Raw genomic sequence first — 23,971 nt, forward strand, 5'->3', positions numbered from 1 at the left:
GACTGATTATGATTTTTCAACGCCGATACCGATTATTGGAGGACCAAAAAAAAGCCGATACCGATTAAATCGGACGATTTATATATAATAATAATGACAATTACAACAACACTGAATGAACACTTAATATAATACATCAATTTAGTCTCAAATAAATAATGAAACGTGTTCAATTTGGTTTAAATAATGCAAAAACAAAGTGTTGGAGAAGAGAGTAAAAGTGCAATATGTGCCATGTAAAAAAGCTAACGTTTAAGTTCCTTGGTCAGAACATATGGTTCCTTTTAACATGAGTCTTCAATATTCCCAGGTAAGAAGTTTTAGGTTGTAGTTATTATAGGACTATTTCTCTCTATACCATTTGTATTTCATATACCTTTGACTATTGGATGTTCTAATAGGTACTTTTGTATTGCCAGCCTAATCTCGGGAGTGGATAGGCTTGAAGTCATAAACAGCGCAATGCTTGAAGCACAGCGAAGAGCTGCTGGCAAATGCAGGAAAGTGCTGTTTGAATGAATGCTTAACGAGCGGGCTGCTGCCTACCACCGCTCAGTCAGACTGCTCTATCAAATTATAGACTTAATTATAATATAATAACACACAGAAATACGAGCCTTAGGTCATTAATATGGTAAAATCTGGAAACTATCATTTCGAAAACAAAACGTTTATTCTTTCAGTGAAATACGGAACCGTTACGTATTTTATCTAATGGGTGGCATCCCTAAGTCTAAATATTGCTGTTACATTGCACAACCTTCAATGTTATGTCATAATTATGTACAATTCTGGAAAATAATTACGGTCTTTGTTAGGAATAAATGGTCTTCACACAGTTCGCAACGAGCCAGGCGGCCCAAACTGCTGCATATACCATGACTCTGCTTGCACAAAATGCAAGAGAAGTGACACAATTTCCCTAGTTAAAAGAAATTCATGTTAGCAGGCAATATTAACTAAATATGCAGGTTTAAAAATATATACTTGTGTATTGATTTTAAGAAAGGCATTGATGTTTATGGTTAGGTACACATTGGTGCAACGACAGTGCTTTTTTCGCGAATGCGCTTGTTAAATCACCCGTTTGGCAAGGTAGGCAGTAATTCAATGAGAAATTAAAAGGCACCGCATCGATTATATGCAACGCAGGACAAGCTAGATAAACTAGCAATATCATCAACCATGTGTAGTTAACTAGTGATTATGTTAAGATTGATTGTTTTTTATAAGATAAGTTTAATGCTAGGTAGCACCTTAACTTGACTCCTTGTTGCACTCGCATAACAGGTAGTCAGCCTACCACGCAGTCTCCTCATGGAGTGCAATGTAATCGGCGTCCAAAAATGCTGATTACCGATTGTTATGAAAACCTGAAATCGGCCCTGATTAAAATCGGCCATTCCGATTAAATCGGTCAACCTCTAATCCATAGTAAAACGAGTCCTATAGCGTCATAACCTGAACGGCCGCTCATAAACAAAGATCGTACTTTTTGGAGAAATGTCCTCTGGTCTGATGAAACAAAAATATAAATGTTTGGCCATAATGACCATCGTTATGTTTGGAGAAAAAGGTGGAGACTTGCAAGCCGAAAAACACCATCCCAACCGTGAAGCACGGGGGTGGCAGCATCATGTTGTGGGGGTGCTTTGATGTAGGACGGACTGGTGCACTTCACAAAATAGATGGCATCATGAGGCTTGAAAATTATGTGGATATATTGAAGCAACATCTCAAGACATCAGTCAGGAAGTTAAATCTTGGTCGCAAATGGGTCTTCCAAATGGACAATGACCCCAAGCATACTTCCAAAGTCGTGGCAAAATGGCTTAAGGACAACAAAGTTAAGTTATTGGAGTGGCCATCACAAAGCCCTGACCTCAATCCTATAGAACATTTGTGGGCAGAACTGAAAATGCGTGTTCAAGCAAGGAGGCCTACAAACCTGACTCAGTTACACCAGCTTTGTCAGGAGGAATGGGCCAACTTTCACCCAACTTATTGTGGGAAGTTTGTGGAAGGCTACCCGAAACTTTTGACCCAAGTTAAACAATTTAAAAACAATGCTACCACATAGTAATTGAGTGTATGTAAACTTCTGACCTACTGGGAATGTGATGAAAGAAATAAAAGCTGAAATAAATTATTCTCTACTATTATTCTAACATTTCACATTCTTAAAATAAAGTGGTGATCCTAACTGACCTAAGACAGGGAAATTGTACTAGGATTAAATGTCAGGAATTGTGAACAAATTATTTTAAATGTATTTGGCTAAGGTGTATGTAATCTTCCGACTTCAACAGTATATACAGCTTACCATTCAAAGTGAATGGCCATCTATATTGCTCCCCAAAAAAGTGTGTGTTCCTCTGTGTGTGTGTGTGTGTGTGTGTGTGTGTGTGTGTGTGTGTGTGTGTGTGTGTGTGTGTGTGCGCGAGAAACTTTCCACAGAAGGGAAGTGACCTGGCCTCTAGAGTTTCAATGATGGTGTTTTCAGCAATGCTTATGGACAAAAAGTTGGTAGACGCTGCTCGGGTTTACAAATGCATTAGCCTGATGTAACCAGTGTGCATGTGTAAATGCCACATGAGCTCAGTTTCCAAACAAAATCCATTGACTTTGTGAAATGTCAGCAGTCGCCTGGGGTCCACTAAAGGGCCACTAAATGGCTCCCTAAATTAGGGGCACAAACAGTGAGAGCTTTAAGACAACATACAGTACACTGCAATACACTATATATATATATATACAAAGGTACGTGGACAAATTAGTGGGTTCAGCTATTTCAGTCACAGCCAATGCTGACAGGTGTATAAAATCGAGCACACAGCCATGCAATATCCATAGACAAACTTTGGCAGTAGAATGGCCTCACTGAAGAGTTTAGTGACTTTCAATGTGGCACCATCATAGTATGCCAACTTTCCAACAAGTCAGTTCGTCAAATTTATGCACAACTAGAGCTGCCCCGGTCAACTGTAAGTGCTGTCATTGTGAAGTGGAAATGTCTAGGAGCAACAACGGCTTAGCCGCAAAGTAGCAGGCCACACAAGCTCACCGAATAGGCGCGTAAAAATCGTCTGTCCTCGGTTGTAACACCACCGAGTTAAACTGCCTCTGGAAGCAACTTCAGTACAAAAACAGTTAGTCGGGAGCTTCATAAAATGGGTTTCCATGGCCGAGCAGCCGCACACAAGCCTAAGATCACCATGTGCAATGCAAAGCGTCGGCTGGAGTGGTGTAAAGCTCGCTGCCATTGGACTCTGGAAAAGTGGAAACGCGCTCTCTGAAGTGATGAGTGATGAATCACACTTCACCATCTGGCGGTCTCACGGAATAATCTGGATTTGGCGGATGCCAGGAGAACGTTACCTGCCCAAATGCATAGTGCCAACTGTACAGTTTGGTGGAGGAATAATCTTCTGCGGCTGTTTATCATGATTTCAGGGCTAGGCCCTTACTTCCAGTGAAGTGAAATCTTAATGCTACAGCAATCAATGACATTCTAGATGATTCTGTGCTTCCAACTTTGTGGCAACAGTTTGGGGAAGGCCCTTTCCTGTTTCAACATGACAATGTCCCTGTGCACAAAGCGAGGTCCATAGAGAAATGGATTGTCAAGATCGGTGTGGAAGAACTTGACTGGCCTGCACAGAGCCCTGACCTCAACCCCATCAGGATGAATTGGAACACCGACTGCGAGCGAGGCCTAAATCGCCCAACATCAGTCCCTGACCTCACTAATACTCTTGTGGCTGAATGGAAGAAACTCCCCGCAGCAATTTTTCAACATCTAGTGGAAAGCTTTCCCAGAAGAGTGAAGGCTGTTATAGTAGCAAACGGGGGACCAGCTCCATATTAATGCCCATGATTTTGGAATGAGATGTTCGATGAGTAGGTGTCCACATACACTACATGACCAAAAGTATGTCCCCTAGTCACCATCCTCTCCCCACCTCTCTCTCTATCCCCCTTTTGCTCTCTCTGTGTATTGTTCTCACCCTCACTCTTTATCCTCCTCTGTACCCCTCTTCATCTATCTCTCCCTCTCTACTTACATTAACGTGATCTTGAATACACGGTATGAGAAACAGCCGTAAGCATGACTTTTACCGACTTCTTCTCGTTTCCCACGGTCACTTGGCTATAAACCACATTAACCATCCTCGATCCATCACCAGAGAGAATGAGCACCGCCGCCACCAAAATGAACAACAACACAGATCTGTGACATGTCTCTATGAGAAGAGATGTTTATTAACGTTGATGGATGAGGATCTAGCTACTCATTAGGACAAGCTAATCAACTGGCACGCTAATTTTACCAATAGTCATTTCATTAGTGAAATTAGCCCAAGCGCCGGAGCATCTCCAACACCAAGAAAATAACGCAGATGCCTCTGCTTGTTCCCTCAGTATGCAAAACAGCGCGGTGATGTCTTTAACAAGGAATGCTGTAATTATAGCTATTGTAATGATACAATTAGGGAGAGAGGGGATGCGAGATGGAGAGATGAGGAACGAACGAATGTGAAAAACAGGGACGAGGAGAATTATCTAATAATTCACTTGAATGCCGAAATGATAGGGGGGGGTACCCTCATTATTCTAGTAACATGACCTGATTAAATACATCCAAACTATAGCCTATGCCACAGCGATGGGAGAGAGAGAAGGTAGAGAAAAGAAAAGACAGAGAGAGAAGGTAGAGAAAAGAAAAGACCGAGAGAGCCAGAATACCTTAGAGAAGTAGACGATAACATGGAAAAGAGCAGAGTAGCGAATAGCCAAAGAAAAAGCTGTGTGTGTCCAGCTACTACTAGCTGAGGGATTCCCTCTGAGTAAAGGAAGTGAGAGCAGCACAAATACAAGGCATGTGGCCAACTACCTACACTTCCTTATTCATACAAACACACAGCATAGAGCAGAGCACAGGGAGGTTCTGTTTTAACAGCGTGGCTGGGTATTTGACTAACTCCACACACCACTCCTCCCTGATCTGCTACCAGGCCTGTTGTCAAGTAACTCACCACTTACACTGTAATCATCACTAGATACTATTCAGAATACACCGCCAGGCTACTGAAGAGCCCCACTTTCTCGACTCAACTCTGGCGTGGAATAATGTAGAGGGAGAGGGAGTGATCAAGAGGGAGAGAAAGAGAGAGAGAGAAAGATGGAGAGAGGAATGTCAGAGAAAAATGAGGATATAAAAACAGAGGGGGTGGAGGAGGAGGAATGATATGCATATACTGTAGAGAGGGAAATGAGCTAGATGAAAAAGAGAGCAGTAAAACAAGAGGCACATATAGTAACAAAAGGGAGTGAGGTAGAGTAGAAAGAGAGAAATATGGATAACCCACCAGAGCAATAACGTTGCTACGTGTGTTTCATCGTTAAATTACAGTCCTCATTACTGTGTTGTCCTGCTAAATTGCTATTAACAATGAACCATTGAGTACTGTTTTTTCCTCTTATCTATCTGTACCATCATTTATTTGACAAATGCCTTTGTTTGCTTGGGCAATGTATGTGTTTTCATGCCAATAAATATTTTTTAATTGAATTAAAATTGAGGTAGAGTAGAAAGAGAAAGAGAAGAGAGTAATTGAGAAGTAGAGCAGAAAAAAAGAGGTCAAGTTAGAAATATAGGTAAAGTAGATGACATGTTAAAGAGAGGTAGAGTAGAAAAAGAGGTAACGTAAAAAGAGGTAAAGTAGATGACATGTTAAAGAGAGGTAGAGTAGAAAAAGAGGTAACGTAAAAAGAGGTAAAGTAGATGACATGTTAAAGAGGTAGAGTAGAAAAAGAGGTAACGTAAAAAGAGGTAAAGTAGATGACATGTTAAAGAGAGGTAGAGTAGAAAAAGAGGTAAAGTAAAAAGAGGTCAAGTAGAAAGAGGTAAAGTAGAAAGAGGTCAAGTGGATGACATGTCAAAGAGAGGGAGGGCAGCAGATGTTTGTAGCTTTAACGGCTCAAAAGATAGAGCCACATTTGAAGGAAGAAAACTGAAACCGCTCTGTTTATTACAACCACATCTAGTGGCTACCGGAGGTTACCGACGTAACCCCGGTTCTGTGAACCAGCGTGCTTCATTTTATATCAGAGTTTCTTTCGCAGCACCATTTTCAAATCAGGTGGCCCCACATGGGGTCGCTGTCACTAGTTTGGGAAATGCTGCTCTACTGGCTCAAAGACCATGACAGACCATGAGGCTACATGACAGCCTATGCTAGGAACAAAACCTGCTCTCTCGTTCTCTTTTTCACTCTCCCATCCCTTCTACCCCGCTCTCTTTGCCTCTTTCTCCCATTACCCCACTCTCCCTCTCCCTGTCCCTCTGGGGAGTGTCACAAATGGCACCATATGCCCTATATAGTGGGCTCTGGTCATTAGGTACCACTAATGACCAGAGCCCACTATACAGGGCATAGGGTGCCATTTGGGACTCAGCCAATGACTCCATATAAGCTTTGTCATTCTGGACAGAGCACTCTACTGTTTATCTGCTTACTATCGGCCAGCTGATGAAATTAGTGACCACGGTCCTCAGGCTAGATCAGTATGTGTGTGTGTGTGTGTGAGCGCGTGCGTGCGCAGAAATATAGCAAACCCCAAACCAGGAACAAATTGTCTTACGACACGCAGTATTACTATATTACTACAGTACTATAGACATAAATAATTATACAAGACGCAGTGTGTGGTAAGTGAATGTCAAGTGTGTAAATTCCCAGTTACACACTGCTACTCCCATTCCACTATTCTCTCACTTCTCTTCCTCTAGTAGTAGGCCACTTCAATACAACGTGCTGTGAAGAGTGGCAGCGGCATTTACCAGTGAATAAGTGAACAAGGTAAATCTATTCCAACACCGACCTTCCATTGCAGCCCTTCACTTGACAACAAGAGGACATTGACAGGACATGGCTGCCTGGTTTAAATCGTAACTTATTATTTCAGATGTCATAACCCCGCTAGAGAAAGAAAAAAAGAGCTATCCCACTCCGAACAAGTAGAGGTAGAAAATGTCTGGAGGAAAAAAGCTCGACATCTCATTCATACTAAACTGTTAAGCGTCTAGTAGGCATTCAAAAGTGCAGGATCAAATTTAGAGTTTTCAAAACCAGATTTTTCATGATTAGTAGAAGAAAACACAAATATACTGTCATGAACTGGCATCAAATTAGAGTTAAGAGCACTCTATCCTGTATCTAGAACAGAAAACAGACAGAAAACAAATGAGAGAAAAGTGGAGTGGAGTGCAGCAACAACAGCAACCTGCGAGCAGCTCTCCAGAGTAACATGGGGTTAGCAACAGTAGCTGGGTTGGTGATGGAGAGAGGGTTACATTTTTTCGTGTGTGTTTTTTTTGGGCCTCCTATGTCCAAACAGTAAAAAAAGATATATATACTTGTGTGTGGAACCGGTCCATGTTAATTTATTTTTTATATTTTAGGTATTTAGCAGAAGTTCTTGCTCAAGGACACGTCGGCAGATCTTTCACCTAGTCGGCTCAGGGATTTGAACTAGTAACCTTTCAGTTACTGGCCCAACACTCTTAACTGCTAGGCTACCTGCTGCCTAGGCTAACAAATTCTAAATGGCACTAACAGTTTGCAAATTAGATTAAGTGGAAAATAGAGGGGACACATTTATTCCAAAACCGCAGCTCGTTGTTGGAACAATCAACCAGTCCATTTTGAATTGTTGCTAAAACTCTCGTCATTTGGCAAGGAATGTAGCTTGTGTATCCCATCAGTTTATAACAGGCATTTATATCTGTAGGCCTAACGGGAGCTTGTGTGCGCACTCACGGTCGTGACGCAATTGAGTGAGACATGGAGGGAATTTAGGGAGAAGAACTGTGTGATGTTTGGCATGGATTTTTTTTCTGCTGTGCCCCACAAATCCACATGTCAAATCAAATTAACGTTGTCCTCAAGAACATTTCATTTGCCTGTTCAGGCATCCACAAAGCACATTCCCCCAAATTGTTTTAGTGTTTTTAACTTTTTTATTTTTTTCATCTCTGGTTAAAGATCGAGTTTTGGCGTCCTTTCGAGTACTCGAACACTCGAACACTCCATCCCTACAGCCTCCGTTCATCCATCAGCAGTCAGGGTATTCAACAGGTGGGGATGGAAAAACAGATTGGCTGGAGGCGAAACAGATCACAAACACTGGTAAACAAATTAGGGAGGAAAGGGAGATGGGGGAAGGAGAGGTTAGTGACACAGGTGAAAGATGAAGAGCTGGGTTTGTATTCTAACGAGGTAGAAAGGGGAGCACAGAAATGAAGAGAAGAGAGGGGGAACAAGAACAAGAGGAGAGAATAAGGTTCAGTTGGTAGAAGGAGGCAGAACTCCTCACCTCTATCCTTCTCTTGCCTCTCAACCTCTCCCTCAACCCTCTCCTCCCTGCCCTTTCCCCATCACCCCGCTTTGCCTCCTCTCTTCCTGCCTCTGCAGACACACCTGCCTTGCATACTAAAGCACGGACTGCGTCTCTCCCTCTCCTTCCCTCCCTCCCTGCAGACGCGCAACCCCTCACACACACACACACACACACTGCACCAAACCCCACCTCCCCCCCTGCCACTAAGCAAACGTGGCTGTGGCCACACCCTAGACAGTGGGGAAACTTGCCCGGTCGCACCCAGCAACAGATCAAATCAACCTTACAGTTCCAGCACCACATGCTATAGCTGGCTGATCGCTTACAGCCCTATACTGCCTACTAATGACTCATACATCCCATGTGATGTAAAGTATAAGCACACGCAAGCTGCCAACACTTGCTCCACCCACACGCAGTATGGTGTGCACACACGCGCATGCAGATCACAGTTGACTTCAGAGAGGGATTAATATAATAAACGGTCTTAACATATAACACATTTGGTAACACTCCATAGGGAAATCAGGCCCTTCTCAAAAGAACCCGCTTCAGTTCAACTGTGCTTACTCTCACTACAACACAATCTCAGAATACACAATCTCAGAGTACGAAAGAGAGAGAGAGAGAGAGAGAGAAGCCTTGGAGTGTGTTATTCAATAAGCTAATGTTTTGCATTCAAACACACTGTCCACTCCCCTATTTTTAGATATGAGTCAATTTAAAAACCTAGATGATAATATCCAGTAAATCACAGCTAAACAAACATTATCTTAGCATGTGGTCTGTGTTTGTATATGCAGTGCAGTGCTGCCTCTGTTCTAAAAGAGCTGACCAGTTGCTGGTGTTTACCAATGAAAAGGCTGCAACAGGACAGGACACATCAACATCTCTCCCCCTCCGTCTCTCTCCCCCTCCCTCCCTCGTTTCACTGTTGCAGTGGCAGAAGGATAAAGCAGGAATGAAGGAGACCACACCCTATCTGCAGTCACATGACCTGCCTGGAGGAGGAAATCCCTTACTGCAGAGAGAGGTAGAGAGAGAGAGAGAGACGGAAGAGAGAGGGGGGGGGAGGAAGAGAGAAAGGAAGGGAGAGGGGGGGAGGGAGGTAGAGAGAGAAGAAACTGAAAAAGACAGAGACGGACGGGACTTGAAGAGTACAGAGAGAGAGTGAAAATAGATGAACCATGTAAGTAGAGAGACGACTAGTGAAGTCGAGCAGCGAATAAGAGGCAAAGCATGAGAAGGGGGAAAACATGAAGAGATGGGGTGAGGGTTGGTGGTGAGGCAACTCTCTCCCTCGTCTACTCAGACACGTTGAACTCATTTGTGTTCTCAAACATGCAGTGAGCAGAGCCATAGCTGGCCAGCCCAAATCACAAAGACACCTCCCAACTCCTCTCCTCTAATCCTCCTCTCCTTCTCATCCCTCTCTCCCGCTGTGTGTGTCTGGTAGGCGTCTGGCCCTAAGGTATGAACAAGACATAACAGCAGCGAAGACGGTGCCACACACCCCAACACCCCAGACTATATAAGGACACAACTACAATAAGAAACTACACACACACACACACAGCTCTATATAAGGACTCAACTACAATAAGAAACTGAATACACGCACATACACACAGCTCTATATAAGGACTCAGCTACAACAAGAACCTACACAGACACACACACGTCCATATAAGGAGCCGACAACAGACAAATGGAAATCACAAAAAACATGCAAACATATTTTACATGTTGATCCATTAGCAGATGCTTCCAACAGCAATTTACACTCAGTTCTTTCAACTAAGGCAGGTAAGACAACCACATATCACAGTCATTGCAAGTAAAACCTTCCCAAGAAAATCTGCTATTAAAAAAACACAGGAGTTCAAACATGTAATCTGATTACAAAAAACGAATCCGTTGCGTTACCCTGTAAATGTAATCAGTTACCTTACCAGCAAAAATATTGTCAGATTACAGATACTTTTGAAAAAGTAGATGATTTCTTCTTGGATTACTTTTAAATTCAGAAAGGATGCTTCTCCAAAAAATACATGACGACACCTTTCTGTTCTCTCAATGACATTCAATTCAGCATTGAAAAAAGGCACAAGTTTAAGTTCGTTCCACCTCGCTCAGGTGGAACAAACAGAGATCACTATGAAGACACACCAAATATGTTTGATGGATCCCTTTTGTCTTCTTCTAATCCCTCTGAAAGGGGAAAGTTATCCAAAAGTAACAGAAAGTAATCTGATTACATTAGAGTTCAGGTAATCCAAAAGTTGTTACTGATTACAATTTTGGACAAGTAACTAACATTTAGAACGTAACCTACCCAACCCCACACAGCTTTAAATAACGTCCTCCTGTACAGCTCCTCAATGCCAGAAGGTTTTGATAATTTTCCTCCTCTCTGAGTGTATCTGAGATATAGAACACTAAATAAATAGCTGGAGACACAGACAGACAGCACCACCTGAGTCACCGGAGGACAGATGGAGTGGATCAGAACACGGAGGCTCGATCTGGGACGGGCTCTGGAAGGCATGCTGGCACACAGACAAACACAACGACATGCCAGGGTGCCCACAGAACTAGGATGACTATTACATGAATGTGCCAGTGGTATTAGAAAAACAAAGTACAGAGCAAGTTACTTCTGTGTGTGTGAGATCAGTGGTTCCCTTTTCCATCCACTGTGAGACCCAGGGATCTCGAACCGTCACACTGGTCAGAGCCAGGGTCACAACATCTCCATGTCAACCCTCATTGATAAAGAGCAATGAAAACACACACACGGGCTTAACCCTTACCACTATTTTTCTCCTACTTCAGGGTCTTCCTGCTGCTTGGATTACATTTGGGTCTCACGAGCACATATACAGTCAGGTAGAGACACTGGACAAAAACACTCTTTACAGCCTCTCCCTCTTTCAACCTTAGCAAATATGAATGAATTTTGAGGAATTAATAGTTTCCACCCTGACACTTTATATTTGAGATTCTTCAAAGTAGATACCCTTTGCCTTGATGACAGCTTTGCACACTCTTGGCATTCTCTCAACCAGCTTCATGAGGAAGTCATGAATCAGGGCTTCATGGTCAAATTGCTGCAAAGCAACCACTACTAAAGGAAACCAATAAGAAGAAGAGACTTGCTTGGGCCAAGAAACACAAGCAAATGGACATTAGACCACTGGAAATCTGTCCTTTGGTCTGATGAGTCCAAATGTTTGATTTTTGGTTCCAACTGCCATGTCTTTGTGAGACGCAGAGTAGGTGAACGGATGATCTCTGCATGTGTAGTTTCCACCGCGAAGCATGGAGGAGGAGGTATGATGGTGTGGGGGTGCATTGCTGGTGACGCTGTCATGATTTATTTAGAATTCAAGGCACACTTAACCAGCATGGCTACCACAGCATTCTGCAGCGATACAACATCCCATCTGGTTTGTGCTTAGTGGGACTATCATTTGTTTTTCAACAGGACAATGACCCAAAACACACCTCCAGGCTGTGTAAAGGCTATATGACCAAGACGGAGAGTGATGCATCAGATGACCTGGCCTCCAAAATCACCCGACCTCAACCCAGTTGAGATGGTTTGGGCTGAGTTGGACTGCAGAGTGAAGAAAAAGCAGCCAACAAGTGCTCAGCATATGTGGGAACTCCTTCAAGACTGTTGGAAAAGCATTCCTCATGAAGCTGGTTGAGAGAATGCCAAGAGTGTGCAAAGCTGTCAAAGGAAAAGGGTGGCTACTTTGAAGAAACTCAAATATAAAATATATTTTGATTTGTTTAACACGTTTTTGGTTACTACATGATTCAATGTGGTATTTCATAGTTGATGTCTTCACTATTATTCTACAATGTAGAAAATAGTAAAAATAAAGAAAAACCCTTGAATGAGTCGGTGTGTCCAAACTTTTGACTGGCACTGTAGAAGTCTACTTTTAACAACTGCTACTGAACATTTTACTAAAACACATTTACTTGAAGAGTACAGATGTACATTTTGGTAACAGAATGACAGTAAAATCTCCACGTTTATGTGATCACATTTTCCAAAAACAATGTTAAATATCTACTCTAAATTAAGATTCAAAGATGTCTACAGAAAGACTGGGGTGTCAGCTATGATATGACACCTTGACTTTGAGAAAATCTTTTTGGGTTATTGAACTACAGTAAGTGAAGTGGATCAACACTTGGAAACAGAATGATGGTAACAGAATGACAACATGGGTCTTCGATCTGTACTTTCTAGAAATGCATAGTTATGAATGTCATTTTATTCATGTTGGTGTATCCTGAATACGTACACAAAAAGGTAGACAAATGTAATAACCTCCTTTGCATGTTTGGGTATTATTCTTCAAACTGGTTACTATTCTAATGAGCTCCGCCCCCAAACAAGACCAAATTTGCTATAGTAATGAATAGTAGCGTAATATTCAGTACAGTATATTACATTATACTGTACCTCTACTATCCTTTTTATACTGTATTATCCTTTTCTATACTCTGTCCTTTTCTTTGCTATACTCTACTGTATTATCCTTTTCTTTACTCTACTGTGCTCTAATGCCACTGTGGTTGGTGACTATGATTTCCCATAGTGGCCAATTAAATTGCAGTCAGTCTGTTACTGATCTGTCACTCTGTTACCAATTTGGTAACATCGTGACATGTTTTAGTCACTTAATAATTCATAAACAAAATTGTTATACATAAAAAATCTTAAAAGAGGTGGGTTTTTGGTAACAGAATGACAAGACACTAGTCAATATTTGTTAAACTTACAGAAGGCAAATAATTTCTGCAAAACTAAATATAAAAGCTGATATTAGTTGTCAGGGACCATTTCTTAAACATGATTGTGTTTTGATGTAGTTCTAATAGCTTTTAAAGACTTTCTCCATCTGTGTGGACAGAAATCAAAGCCTTTGCTTTTCTTTTTTTTTTTTTTTATGGAAAATAGTAATTTCCCCAAAATAGACTCTTAGCTTTCAATTGACACAAAATTTGATATGCTCCTATAAAGTCATGTTGGTGCTCTTGGGGCTTTTAAGAGGAAATTACCTGTCTCTCTGTGTCCTGGTCTGGAATGTCACCACACTGATCTGGGAGGGCGGGTCTGAAGCAGAGACATGATCACCCCCCCCCCCCCCCCCCCCCCCCCCCCCCCCCCCCCCCCACCCCCCACCACCACACACAGGCAGGCATGCACACACAAGCATTCTCACAGACATGCATACACATGTACACTCACACAAACATACAGGCTTGTAAGTAGGCATAGGCTTGCACACAAGCACCCATGGAAATTCAAAAAAGATGCACGCACACACACTATAGTTTCATGCATTAGGCTCATTCTTGGCATTCCTGTCTCGTACTCCATTCCTCCCTCTTGCTGACTTACTCTGGGTGGACGGTGGAATCACATTCCTCAGTCTGAATGTAAAACTACACACAGTGTGTTTTCTAAAAGCTTGTAAAAAGAGATTATCGAGGAAACACTTGGCTAAAGCAGGACTCTCTCCTCCCTCTCAAATGCTTCTTCCTCCCATCTTTCCCCTCTTCCTACCTTTTTGGTTCCTTATTTCTGTCGTTCCCTCCCTCCTCCCTCTTTCACTGAACAGAACAATGAGCTGTATGTGTGCCCAAGCACTCTGAGCCACTCCCAGGGGTGCGTGGGCTCTGGTTCCATTTAGAAATTATTCCATGCTGTCAGCTACTAAATGAGAGGGCCCGCTCAGAGAAGAGGGAACTAGACAGAGGGAGGGAGTAGAGAGAGGGGGGAGGGGGGGTTGGGGGAGTAGATTGAGACCGAGGTAAAGAGTAGAGTAAGTGAGAAAAAGATTTATGCAAAAGAGGCAAGAGAAAAATCTGTGGAGAGAGGAAGGGGAAGGAATATAACGAGTACGTACGAGACAAGAGGCGAGAGACAAGGAGACTGAGCTAAAAATGTTTGAGGGGAGAAGAACGATAGACGAGAGAGGGGGGAGAGAGAGAAAGAGCGAGAGAGAGGGGGAGAGAGAGAAAGAGCGAGGGAAAAGAGGAAGGGACCTGGTGAGTAAGCACGAGACATGGAAAGAGAAGAGAGGAGAGACAGCTAAAAATGTTTGAGGGAAGAAGAACGATAGAAGAGAGAGAGGGGGAGAGAGAGAGGGGAAGATGAAGGGCGAGGGACATGGTGAGTAAGAATGAAACACATGGAAAGAGACAAGAGGAGAGACGGCGCTGAGAGGGCAGAAAGAGAGAGAATTGAATCACGCAGAGACCAAAAGACAAAGAAACAAAACTAACAAGAGCAACGTCTGGGAGGGGGGGGGGGGAACAAACAGCAGTGCACATGAAAGAAAGTGAAGAAAAGGTGGACATGTTACATGTTGCCATAGTGATGGTGAGTCCATGGACGAATGCCAAAAGCCAGTCCCTTGTACTAGTAGCCAAATACACATAGACAGTCTCATCTCTAGCTGATCCTGTTGGTTTTGGCCCAGGGTCATCTTAAACTCTTTATAATGTGAATCTGGTCCCTCGGTCTCATGAAAAGAAGGGTTGTTGAAACCTCAACTCACAGCGCAACCAAACCAAGCTCTAAAAACAACATCCAACCATCTCTCTGAGTTTGTGAAAGCTCGAGAAAAAAGCGAATTCCTGCAACAGGCATTTAAGCAAATTCATGTAAAAGGCATTTAAAAAAAAGCTTTAAGTACAAGTTGTGTTAACTCTACTTGGGTTGTCTTGTTGTGGTTGGAGTTGACATCAATACGCACATATGATAATTGTGCGTGTCTAAGTGTTCCATCTCACATGGGAGTGTTGCCACTGATCATGGTTGACTGCTGTCATTGAATCAAAGTCCTTTCTCTTGGCAGCTCTACGCTGTGTGCGCGCGTGTGATCAGTGTGATTGTGTGTGTGTACTTGTTAGTGGGAATTGACTGCACTGACAGATGACTTAGGCTTCCATTACAGCCGGCCAATCAACACGGGGTTGACATTCAGAGATGAGCGAACAGAGAGATACGACAAACACACTCCAACCAACCGTCAGCCAGAATTAGCCACTTTGTTTTCATTATGCATTTTACTTGAATACATGTTTTTACCCCGTAATTCATCATGTTCTTTTTACTTTGTGTAAATCTCTATTTATTTGTTTATCTGCCTTAGGTACTTTTTTTTGTATGGTTTGTTTTATGAATAGTTGAAAGGAGGTGACTTACAAGCCTTTCAGAGTTCGTGCCTCTCCTGCATTTTTTCCGTTTGTGTATTAATCTCTCATCTTGTTTCATATTTTCTTGTGTGCAAATACAAAAAAACTAAATGAAATAACACACACACGCGCGCCCACTTCAACGGAAACTGTTTCGCAGTAGCATAGACATAGCTGTGTAGGAGTGGACCCTCGCGTCACATCAGCACAAAACCCTTTTACTGGACAGGGGCCTATAAACCCCCTTCAGACCAGGAACCCTTGTTGACCCCACTGGCCAGAAGAAGTCCCTTTAAGCCAGGCTTGACCAGGATAAGGCCCCAATCAGCCTGCTATCTTGATCCAGGGCAATAAAACATATTATAAACAAACCAGAAGAGCCCAAGCTAGAATGCTTTTTGCGCCAGTATATGACAGGGCAATAAAGTCCTGATCCAGACAGGCCTACTTCCTCTTGACCATGGAAAGTGACAAGTCTTTATCTAAGAAAATAGACTCATTCAACAACGCACCAAGATCTAGAACAACTTTCCTAACAGCACGTCAAACATGAAGGACTCATAACATTTTGGGGTTATTTGTGTGATATTATTTAGTTTTTCCTATGTTATTGCAAGGTATAATATGCTTATTACAAGTAATCATGCAATGTGTAACCTAACCAATGCCGGTTTGGTGCCTTAGGACTGCAAACCTCATTTCAGTCACTATTGGACTGCTTCTGTGAGTGTATGGTACGTGCAGAACATTCTATGGACACTTGTGGACCAATTCCTAATTTCTCCAATTGGCACAAACATACCAACCCTAGGAGAGGTCAGGGGAGGCTTGCATGACTTTCTCCCCCTTTCCGAGCTTGAACCAAAATCAGCCGGGTCAGATGGTTCGGCGGGACATTTTGAACCTTCCCCTCAATATGGAGGAATAAAAGAACTGAGGAAAATGTTTTACACTTTCGTTCCAGTGAATGTTTTGGCTGTCAGATGTGACTGTCAAGACGACTTCTGGACGAACTACCTAAAAGGACTTCCTCTTGCGAGTTGTCATTTTTCCATTGAAGCCGAGCTAAGGATTCCAGATGACCAGCTTGCGTCGGACTGATCCTGTCAAGAGCTCAGTCAGAAGGCCAACGCTAGCATTCCTCACCAAACCTCTACTTTGGACCGTTTTGCCTTGCCCAGCCCAAAACTCCCCGGCATCAGCACGCATCACTGAAACCGCACAATCTGCCCGAAGACCCCCGTTCTATCTATTGACTGTAACTACACAACTAAATTGCCCTTTCTCTCCCCAGCATTGGCATGAGGTGTAATGTGTAGCTCTTTAGGTTAATGTTAAAGCAGAAATAATCAGTAGAAACAATTACAAAGCAGATTCCCCGCCCCGTTTCGGTAAAAAGATAAGGGATGGGGTTGGAGAAGTGTAACCACTCTCAAATTCATACAGAGCTATGGATGCAAGGACTGACCATACATGATATCAAAATTATAGTTTCAACCATGTTTTGAGGCTTTATAGTGTTTGTTTACAAAACAGAGTAAAACAAGCTTACATTTTGGGGTCTGATGGGGTACAACAGTTAAACTAAGCTCATGAGGCATTTAGAAAGATACAATCTTCAAGAATCTATGGATACATATTTTTAAAAATATTTTATTTAAACTTTATTTTACTAGGCAAGTTAGTTAAGAACAAAATTCTTATTTACAATGACGGCCTACACCAGCCAAACTCGGACGATGCTGGGCCAATTGTGCACCACCCTATGGGACTCCCAATCACGGCCAATTGTGGTACAGCCTGGATTCGAACCAGGGTGTCTGTAGTGACGCCTCTAGCACTGAGATGCAGTGCCTTTGACCGCTGCGCCACTCAAGAGCCCTAATTTATGAGTCCAAAAATGGATATAGCAACTGCTGATTGTAACGGCATAATTTAGAACATATTAGAACTGAACCCCTACTTGCCCTTTTAAGTTGCTCCCTCCATTCACAGAAATATAGGACATAGTCTTTCACAGTATGCACCTGCGTGACCTGTTAAGTATAGTGGTGTGTAAATGTCGCTCTATCCGAATGTCATCTAACAATTTGCTGGAGAATTAAAAAAATATAAATAAATAAATGTATTCATACATTCCCTGTATCGATCATATGCCATTATCATTCATCCTGTAGCAATTGATTCATTTTATTTATTTATTTTACATGTTGTTTTCTGATACAAGACAAGCTTTAGAAAACATACGAATTCATGAATGTGATACTAGGCTCATCAATGAACCTTCAGATAAATCAATTATTAATAATATCCATATTTTTTGTCATAAGTGTTATTGTTAAGATAAATTGTACAAGAAGACCTGGCTTATAAGTTATCTTCCAATAACGGACTGGTTCCCAGATTTATAGCATATATTACATTTGTCATTAGAGATACATTTTTTATTTATAGTATTAACTTGACCAATATCTCTTACAGCTGGGGATGTCTAGGCTATTGCAACACCTACAGATGTAGGATCTTAATTTAATCACTCTTTTGTTGCTGAGAATTTTCCTGCACAGGAGGAAATGCAAACTTGTGGTGCATTCGAGGTTTAAAAAGGCTTCTAAAGTTTGTAACTTCCACTTAAAAATGTCAGACTTGATTTTCCATAATGAAAAATGTAATAACCCCTACAAAAAAATGCCCATTCATTATAATTCACATAATTAATTTCCTGTTGCTGCAGGATTATTTTCCTGCTGTAGAAAACTGGCTCAAATTAAGATCCTACATCTGTATCAATGATTATTTACACCTCCATGAATGAACCAAGTCATTCCACTCTCAGCACGCTTACCTGTAGGGGACTTTGAAGGGGACTCCTTTGAAGTGCGTATCAATATCTGTGCTCTAAAAAGCCTTCTCAACAAGCGCCCTTGGCTAATGAGAACCAGAGGGCTCACAGGGAGGGGAAAACACCTTTGATTTAGACCAGGTAGGGAGGCCTCGGATGAGGTAGCTTGCAGCTGACCTCCACTGGGCTGAGCCTATATCCAGGCTGGATGAAGAGATACTGTCACCTGTCGGAGGCTTTACTGGCCTAGCTTTACCTGGTTCAGATAAGCGCCTGATCAGATGTGGAGGTATCCCCAGGTACAGATGAGCTTGTGTTGGCCTGAACACCCATGTACAGAAAAGACGGGGCCTCTAAACCTATGCTATTTAAAGGGAAGCCCTTTACAGTGAACAATGAAACAGTCAATGTAACCCTGTAGCTCTGCAGTAGTCTGTCGCTGGAGCTGTAGGACAGGTCTTAAACAAGCTCAGATGAAGGGTCGCTGACTGCTTGTTCTCTCTGTGTGTGCGTGTGTGCGTGTGCGTACGTATGTATGTATGCATGTGTGTGTGTGTGGACCAAGCTCAGAGAGGTCTACTTTAGCACCAGCGGATCCTTGTTCTCCTAATTGCGACATGTCTTGGCCGTTAGTGCTAGCAGGCCGTGGTTACGCTAGCAGTCTCAGAGGATATGCTAATCTCTTAATTAGAATCGCTCAGAAGAGCTTTAAACAGTCTACCACTCTCCCTCTCCTCCCCCGCTCCCATTCTCCCCACTTCAACACCACCATCTCTCATCTAGTGTCCTCTCTGCGCCCCTGTTTTCCCTTTGAATCTCCTTCCCATCTACCCTCATCAGCTTTTTCTCTCCCCTCCATCTCCCCTTTCCTAACCCGTCCCCCTTCATCTCTTGCTGTCTAGGCCAGCCAGGTCACCTGTGATACAAGTCAGTATTCGACATCCATCCATGTCAGGAGATGTGTAAACTGACCCCTAGGGGGAACAGTGAGCACTGTTACCTTCAAGTAGGTTTCAGTTGTGGAAGGGGATTTATTTTTGTATTCTTTTAAAATGTAACCTTTATTTAACTAGGCAAGTCAGTCAAGAACAAATTCTTATTTACAATGATGGCCTTCCCCGGCCAAACCCGGACAACGCTGGGCCAATGGTGCGCCGCCCGTTGGGACTCCCAATCACGGCAGGATGTGATACAGCCTGGATTCGAACCAGGGACTGTAATGACGTCTCTTGCACTGAGATGCAGTGCCTTAGACCGCTGCGCCACTCGGGATGGCGGATGGGTGTAAGTATCTGCCTCCGATTGCAAGTTTGAACAGTGATAAAAAGTTGTTTTAATACTTTAGTTTTAAGCCTATCCCAATCCTTAACCCTTACCTTAACCATTCCGAGTTAATGCCTAACCTCAAGAATTCTGAGTTGATGCCTAAACTTAACCTTAAAACACCACAACCTTAACAATTTGACGTTTGAGAAACATGGATGAACATCGAATTCTGAAGTGAGACAGAGCCGGTAGGTCTAGGCACTGGCTACAAAGACTGACAATGAAAAACTAAAACCAACAGGTGATTAGATGACAGTGTGTAATTATGCTAATTACACCGAGTGAAGGCTGCTAAGTAAACATCTGACATGATATTGCAAAAACCAAAGTTGAAGCTCTCATTTCCCTAGCGCTCTGTAGGAGAAATAGAGACGGCCCTTTAGCCACCAATGCCTAATTCTCTCAGCCCCCCCCCCCTCCCGCATTCCCTCAAAGCATCTCTCACGCCAAGTTCCACACCCAATACCTCAAGGAGATTGGGCGGGGAGAGAGAAGATGGGTGGCTGAGGGAAAGGAGTGTATAAAGCCCTTAAATTGAAAAAAATGTGTGTGTGTGTGTGTCAGGGGGGGGGGGGGGGGAACAGTAGGTCCCTCAGATAAAGGCCAGTCATATCATCACTCTCCCTCCCTCTTCTCCCTCTCACACACAGATACATCTAACTGCATCAATTGACAGAGAGAGGGAGCATACCAGTGCTTAAGGACGAGAGAGGCACCATACAGCCTCCCACAAATCCCAGCCTGCATGGAGTCCAAACACAAATCAGGGTTCGACGTGAACGCCTGTTCACATACCTGCTTCCCCATTCACACACTACTTCTAAACGGGCTCTCCAGGACTGGCGCTTTAAAAAAAAGGGGAGATATTTTTACATTAAATGTGATGCACAGGATGCAATCTCTACTGGCAGTATTCCATTTCTGAGTAAAGTACCTTGCAGTGGACGAAGCATTTTTGGGCTAACAGCTTGACATTGTGTCAATATGAAGCCAACTGTGTTTCACAGAGGAAGACAAAAATGCTGTTAAAGTGGTCTACTGTTGAGACGGTAACACAACAGCTCTTATACTGACAGACCCATTATAGAACCACTCACCCTGGAGCATAGTGTCACTGAGCATGCTACCAGTGTGTGTGGCCAGAGGTTAGAGGTAAAAAAAAAACATCTGGTCCTGACCCTATTCAGCTGACCTCTTGTTCTATTGATCCCAGAGACACCGGTGGTCACGGGCCGGCCCTATCCCCAACAGGCCTGCGTTGGTGTTTACAATAGATTGATTCAGAATTATGGTTGTCTTGTTTGGGATACAATGGCTGAGCTATATAGGCCTACAGCCAACTCCCGATATATTCAATGACTTGAGACTAATGAAATCAAGCACTAAACTGAAGCAAGTAGTACAACATGTATTTGAATGGGAAAACGGTGAACTGCAGTGCACTGGAGGAGAATGACACGTATCAGGAGTGAACAGTAGAACGCAGAATCATATTACAGAGGGAGATCGGTCCACTTGGTTGGATGGCATGTTACTACTGCCTCTGCTCGTGCCGTGGTTTCATTCATAATGACTAGCTGGGTTCCACTTCTAATTCCATTCATGTAGGTTATATGCTGGCTTGGCTACACACCCTGTGTTGTGTTGCATTCTGGGGCAGAACACACCACGTCAGCCAATGACCCTGAGCCTGTCTTCTAACCAATCACTCAGAGGCATGCTGTCAGGTGACATCACAATTTACAAAAAACTTTAATATATATATATATATCTCAGATATATATATAGTAAAGTTTTTTGTAAATTGTAATCCAGAGTGATGTCACTCTGGATTACAATTTACAAAAAACAATTTACAAAAAAATAAAATAATATATATATATAGTAAACAGCAGGGGGTATCCAATGTTGGCCAACATTGACTCACTACCAGTAAATGTCACAAATAACACTTGGCATGTGCAGCAAGGTCACATTGTGTAATTAGCGATGATTTACTAAAGCGACAAGTGTTTAGACTGAACGAGACTCATTCGACCCTCAAGACATTGGAAACACACAAACATTGTGTAATAGCGCACACACACACACACACAGAGAGAGAGGGAAGTGCTAGTTCTTTAGGAAAATTAGTTTGTCAGCTTCAGATGACTGTTTTGCAAGGTTGTTCCTCTACTGCGGTCACAAGATGGTCCCAAATGTTGAGTCACAACAAATGTCAGGGTTTTCAGTGTGTTCAGCACACCACCAGCATTCCTACCTCACTGCCACCTCTTGCTTTAAATGAAGTCATGCTAATGGAATTTGTGCTAACCAGGTTTGCTTGAGACAGTGACGCAAACACAGAGAGCCATTGATACTTGTGGGTTGGGACGGGCGTATCTCACAATCCTATCTCACAGTCCTCCCGATCTACACGGCTTCGTCCTCATTCGCTCTTCTAGAATCCACTCGCCTTGTCTCGACACAATCAGCTTACTCAGCAGCTAGACGTGTGACGTATAGAGCTGATCAGATGTTTTATTCCATACAAAGAGGTGTGTAGGATCTACACAATACATACAGCATCTGTATGAATGCCCCCATGTGCTTTTCTGTCTCCGCACCCACTCTCTCTTTCCCCCTTCTCCTTCTGTAAGGCCTCTTGTTTAATGGGACCAGCACACAGGGCAGCAGTGGAAAAACACGTTATTTACAGCATTCGTATGATCATAATGCAGCGCTATTTAGGTCAAGGACAACGGCGCCTTTGATTGTTTGACCCATGGAAAAGTTGGTGCTAAACCTCAAATGAGCAGGAACTCTGATCCACGCAGACTAGCCAGTTTAATTTCATCAACACCACTGAACATATATCAGCAGACTAATGTTTTCGAACTCTGTCAGAGGAATGAACGGACGTGTAGAATTTGGTTGGTTTATGCTGTATAAAACGTGGAATAACTTCTGTTCTGTTAGTGGAACGTCTGTTTCAGGTTCTCAGGCCAGCCTGCACATTTCATTTCAGTATAATATTCCGGTTTCCTTCTTCCATTTTGTATTTGACGTTGGGCCAGTCAACTGAATGAAGTTCAGTGTGTGTATATATATCTTCAATAAACAACCGCAGTAGGCGAGAACAGCACAGCCTCATTGTGTTCAGTAATAATGTCCAAACAGCACCACACCCTGTTTCTCAACCCAAATACAACATTCAGTATTCCGCCCCCATTCACTGCTCCAGACACAGGACGCACGCACGCACACACACCTCATTACATAACCAACAGCTAACGATGCACAATCAGTTTTAATACAAAACCCTGTTTTAATAGCATTGTGTGTAATTCGTAAACTAGCTTATTGTAGCTCATAAATATCCGAGCAGTTCATCTCTGTGACAATGTGTGTGTGTGTGTGTGTGTGTGTGTGTGTGTGTGTGTGTGTGTGTGTGTGAGGTTAAGGTGGTGACCGCTATAAACACTCGCCTGTCTGGAGGCTGGTCTGGGTGGACAGATCAGACCCCCGACACCCCCCCGAACTCCCCCATCCCAGAGAGAGAAAGAAGGGGGAATGATGAATGAACTGAGAGATAGACGAGGAAAATAAGGAGTGACGGGGAAAACGAGGAAGTACGAAGGGGGGGTGTGGTAGGAAGGACAGAGAGCAGAGAGAGGCAGAGGGAGAGAACAAGGGGATGGAGGGAGGGAAGGAGGCAGTGAGCCAGAGAGTTCCCTCTTGGCATTGGGCCCGGCAGCTACATCTGACGTGTGTTACTGTTACTGCCAGACTTCCAAATAACTACAGCACTAGAACTACATACACTGGCTACTTAAACACACATTAACTAAACAACTACATCACACACACACAAGCTGGCTACATAAACACAAACAGATGGAAAAGAGGGACAGAGAGGGAGAGAGAGCGGCCACAGCCCAGTGTCGTTAAAATATCAGGAAGTGAAATGGCGAGGAGAAAATATGCATGAGGAACACAGAACATGAGGAAACCATCCAGATTTCCACTTCCTCTGCGCCTACAACACTCCACCTCTGACCCTTTTGTCCCACCCCCTCTCCTGTCCCCTCATCCACCTCTCCTCTATGAGTTTAACCGCCGTACCGTTACCATACATAGGGAGTTCAGTAAACGAGTGCAACGCATCGCTCTCCTTCTCTGGAGCCAACGTGA

General features: G+C 43.1%; 1 protein-coding gene across 7 annotated transcripts in view; it reads right to left on the reverse strand.

Moving 5' to 3' along the window:
• The window catches only part of LOC111963489 (plasma membrane calcium-transporting ATPase 1), a 160,006-nt gene that overhangs the window by 119,694 nt on the left and 16,341 nt on the right, over positions 1 to 23,971 (reverse strand). The window contains exon 1 of one of the 7 annotated variants that reach the window (XM_023986969.2): positions 13,486 to 13,574. The exons of the other annotated variants lie outside the window; for them this stretch is intronic. The gene's annotated coding sequence lies outside the window, so the exon portion shown is untranslated. Of the gene's footprint in view, positions 1 to 13,485; positions 13,575 to 23,971 lie in introns of those variants that run through there. 7 annotated transcript variants of the gene reach the window in all.

Source organism: Salvelinus sp. IW2-2015, linkage group LG1 (assembly GCF_002910315.2).
Source record: "Salvelinus sp. IW2-2015 linkage group LG1, ASM291031v2, whole genome shotgun sequence".
In the NCBI taxonomy this organism is placed as follows: Eukaryota; Metazoa; Chordata; class Actinopteri; order Salmoniformes; family Salmonidae; genus Salvelinus; species Salvelinus sp. IW2-2015.